The following is a 4,731-nucleotide window of genomic DNA, read 5'->3' as shown; positions in this document are numbered from 1 at the left end:
GGAGTGTTGAGAGTGGGTAACTTGTTTTGTGCCTGATTGTATTCTGGAATTCTATTTCATTGATTTCTGCTCCAAGCCTTTGGTTTTTCCCCGTTGAGAATAATACTTGCTGTGGGTTTGTGGTAATTTGCTTTGACTAGATTGAGGAAACTACTTTCAACTCCCATTTTGTTGAGAGTTTTTCATCATGAATGGGTGCTGGATCTAATCAAATGCTTTATCTACATCTATTGATATGATCATATGACTTTTATCTTTATTTTATTGAGATGGTGTATTCTGTTGATTGACTAGAGAATGTTAAGCCATCCTTGCATCCCCGAGCTAAACCTACTTGGTCATAGTTTGTGATCTTTTGTTGAGTTTCTAGATTCTCTTTGCTGGTATTTTCTTGAAAATTTTTGTATCTGTATTCACAAAGGAAAAAGGTCTGCAATTTTCTGTTTTTGTGGTGTCTCTGTCGATTTGATTATTAGGGTGATCTTTGCCTCATAGAAACTATTTGGGAGTATTTATGTTTCTTCAATTTCCTGGAAAATCTTAAAAATGTTGGAAGCAGTTCCTCTTTAAAGGTTTGAAATAGTTCACTATTGAATCCATCTGGGCCCTGGATTCTGTTTGGGGGTATAATTTTGACCATCATTTCAATTTCCTTGGTAGTGATAGGTTCAAGTATTCCAAATCTTCTTGGTTCAGCCTTGGGAGGTAATTGGAATCCAATAATTTATCAATTTATTCAAGATTCTCTCATTTCCTGCTGCAAAGATTCTCAAAATAATCTCTGATGATCCCATGGATTTCTGTACTTTCTATTAGGATACTCCCCTTTGCATTTCTGATTCGATTTATTAGAATTCTTTCTCTTTGTTTCTTTGAGAGGCTTCTCATGGTTTATTGATCTTATTTATTTTCTCAAATAACCAGTTTTTGTTCTTATTGGTCTTCTGGATTGTATTTTGGGATTCTAGCTCATTGATGTCTGGTACAAGTTTTATTATTTCCTTCCTCCAGCCTAGTTTGGACTACTTTTGTTGGTTATTTTCCAAAATCTTTATTTATTTATTTATTTATTTATTTTTTTTATTTATTTATTGAATCACTGTGGGAAAGGTTACAAAGCTTTCAGGTTTAGGTCTCAGTCATGCAAATATCAAACACATTTCCCTTTACCAATACTTATTTTTTACCATGAAGAACCCCAATAAAACCCCACCCCCCACCCCTCCCCGTCCCTGTGAGGCAGATGAATTCTAGTTAACACTCTATCTGCTTTGATTAGATTCATTGTTTCAATAAAAGATTCACCACTATTATTTAGAGTTTACACCCCCCCCCCAAATCAGACATGCTGAAAAAGCATTGTGAAGTGATTTGCTTTCTACAGCTGGGTTCAAGAATTAAATGTTGGTTTTGGATTTCTGCTATTTTACCTATTGACCCTGGAAGTATTTCTACTGAAAGTCAGATAGTTTAGAAATTGGTTTCTGTGTTCTGGAGTCGTGGCCCTGCTGGAGAGCCGCTCGCGGGGGGGCAACCTTTGGCCTCGGTAGGGCGTGAAGGGCGGAGCGAAACGCCCCCCTTCCCATGAGGTTTTAGTCGCCCCCACACTCCCGGCTCATACCTGCTGTCCACAAGGCTCCCATGTGGCCGCCATCTTTCTTTCCAGAGAGGAGAGGGCGAATGGGGCAACACCCTTTCCCCTCCGGCAGACTTGATGGGCTGGATCAACGCATAGTCTGTTCACTTTTCTGCTCCAAGCTGCTGGGTTCTGCATTAAGTCCTTGTGCTTCTGGGGCCATGGCCGTGCTGGAGAGCCGCTCGTGGGGGGCGACTGGTGACCTCGGTAGGGCGTGAAGGATGGACCGGAACGCCCCCCGACCCATGAGGTTTTAGTCGCCCCCACTCCCCCGGCTCATACCTGCTGTCCACAAGGCTCCCATGTGGCCGCCATCTTTCTTTCCAGAGGGAGGAGGGCGGAAGGGAGCAACACCCTTTCCTCTCTGGGCAGAAATGATTGCCTGGATTAACGCATAGTCCTTTCACTTTTCTGCTCCAAGCTGCTGGGTTCTGCATTAGGTCATTGTGCTTCTGGGGCTGTGGCCGTGCTGGAGAGCCGCTCGTGGGGGGCAACTGGTGGCCTCGGTAGGGCGTGAAGGGCGGACCGAAACGCCCCCTTCCCATGAGGTTTTAGTCGCCCCCACACTCCCGGCTCATACCTGCTGTCCACAAGGCTCCCATGTGGCCGCCATCTTTCTTTCCAGAGAGGAGAGGGCGAATGGGGCAACACCCTTTCCCCTCCAGCAGACTTGATGGCCTGGATCAATGCATAGTCCGTTCACTTTTCTGCTCCAAGCGGCTGGGTTCTGCATTAAGTCCTTGTGCTTCTGGGGCCGTGGCTGTGCTGGAGAGCCGCTCGTGGGGGGCAACTGTTGACCTCGGTAGGGCGTGAAGGACAGACCGGAACGCCCCCCTTCCCATGAGGTTTTAGTCGCCCCCACACCCCCGGCTCATACCTGCTGTCCACAAGGCTCCCATGTGGCTGCCATCTTTCTTTCCAGAGGGAGGAGGGCGGAAGGAAGCAACACCCTTTCCCCTCTGGGCAGAAATGATTGCCTGGATTAACGCATAGTCCTTTCACTTTTCTGCTCCAAGCTGCTGGGTTCTGCATTAAGCCCTTGTGCTTCTGGGACTGTGGCCGTGCTGGGGAGCCGCTCGTGGGGGGCAACTGTTGACCTCGGTAGGGCGTGAAGGACGGACCGGAACGCCCCCCTTCTCGTGAGGTTTTAGTCGCCCCCCCCACACCCCTGGCTCATACCTGCTGTCCACAAGGCTCCCATGCGGCCGCCATCCTTCTTTCCAGAGAAGAGAGGGCGAATGGGGCAACACTCTTTCCCCTCTGGGCAGAAATGATGGCCTGGGTTAACTCATCGTCCGTTCACTTTTCTGCTCTAAGCTGCTGGGTTCTGCATTAAGTCCTTGTGTTTCTGGGGCTGTGGCCGTGCTCCAAACTTAACTCTGATTTTCAGGGAGAGAGATTGGGTGGTTTACTTCTCATTGATCACTTTGTATATAGAGAGATGTCCACGCGGCCGCGCGGTTTTGAGAAAAAGTCCTCGTTCCCGCATACTCGAGCTGTGTTTGTAGAGGCTTCTGGTCACCGGGGTTCCATCTGGGGGAGGCGGGATGCGGCACCTACTCCATCTGGAACTTGCCGGTGGTCTCGGCTCTTTTTGGAACCTGTTTTTTCTTTTTTTTTTCCCTCCGGGATCCTGCACCCTCCATGTGTTCTTTCTCTTATGCTGAACGCTTCAAAGATGGCGCTGGGGGGCGGGCTGTGGGCGTGACTTCCGGGATCAGAGGTTACCTGGGAGGTGCAGTCCGGCAGATTTGAGGAAAAGTCCTCGTTCCCGCATACTCGAACTGTGTTTGTAGAGGATTCTGGTCACCGGGTTCCATCTGGGGGGGGCGGGATGCGGAACCTACTCCATCTGGAACTTGCCGGTGATCTCGGCTCTTTTTGGAACCTGTTTTTTCTTTTTTTTTTTTCCTCCGGGATCCCGCACCCTCCATGTGTTCCTTCTCTTATGCTGAACCTATTTTCCAAAACCTTGAGCTCTAATTTATTCAGGTAGGCCCTTTCTTTCTTCCTGATGAAATCTGGCAGAGCTATAATCTTTCCTCTTAACACTGCTTTTGCTGTGTCCCACAAGTTATGGTAGCTCGTGTCCTCATTCTCATTTGATTATGGAAACTTTTTATTTCCTCTTTGATTTCTTCCCTAAGCCAACGGTTGTTCATTACTTCCCTTAAAGAAAATATTTCCTTGCTGAGCTTCAGTCTGTTTGATCTATCGAGAAGTGACAAAGAAGTGTTGAAATCTACTACTAGTATTGTGTTGCTATCAATGTTTTTCTATGAGATTATTAGAAGTTGTTTTAACGTATTTTGCTGGTCTGTCATTAGGATCATATACATTGAGGAAGGTGAGTTCTTTCTGATGTACATATCCCATGATCATTAAGAAATGACCTTCACTGTCTCTGATAACCTTTAGCCTGAAGTCCATGTGGTCTGATACTAGTATGGCCACTCCAGCTTTGTGGAGGTGATATTTTCTTGAAAACGTGTTTCCCAGCCTTTTACCTTTAGCCCATGGGTGCTTTGATTGTTCAGACATGTTTCTTGCAGGAAGCAGAATGTTGGGTTCAGTTTTCTAATTCATCTTCCTATTCTGTGCCTCTGAATTGGCACATTTAGTCCATTGACATTGAGAGAGATTGTTGTTTTGGGGATTTGTGCTCTCTTTATGTAGAATTTTTGTACTTCTGGGGATTGTCTTACCTTAAAGTAGACCTATTCATTCTTCTTGCAACAAAAATATGGAATGCTTTACAAGTTTGCATGTTATCTCTGTGCAAGGACCATGCTCATCATTGTATCATTTCAATTTTAGTATATGTGTTATCAAACCTCGTAGGAGTTAATTTTTCCATATTTTTCGCTTCTTATTACTTTGAGTGTTGTCCTTCCTCACTCCTATGGCAGACAATGATTCCTAATCAAGGAATGTATTTCAAAGCAGCATGAATAAATAGATTTAGAACTTTAATGTCCCAGAAATAAAAATATGGTTTTTACTATATTATCGTTTACCATACCCTAGGCATCAGTTTTACAAAATAATTCTTTTGGAAGATGGTATATGAGTTTGTTTAATGTTGTTCCCTGAAT

At 45.2% G+C, this 4,731-nt stretch overlaps 1 pseudogene; it reads right to left on the bottom strand.

Annotated features, from left to right (window-relative positions):
• Positions 1 to 4,373: 4,373 nt before the first annotated feature.
• Positions 4,374 to 4,473, bottom strand: LOC130037031 (uncharacterized; annotated as a pseudogene).
• Between the last annotated feature and the right edge of the window lie 258 nt (positions 4,474 to 4,731).

The sequence above is a fragment of the Sorex fumeus genome, unplaced genomic scaffold, assembly GCF_029834395.1.
Source record: "Sorex fumeus unplaced genomic scaffold, SorFum_2.1 ptg000070l, whole genome shotgun sequence".
NCBI lineage: Eukaryota > Metazoa > Chordata > Mammalia > Eulipotyphla > Soricidae > Sorex > Sorex fumeus.
The sequence above is the reverse complement of the archived record's forward strand: the minus strand, read 5'-3'. Positions and strand labels throughout refer to the sequence as shown.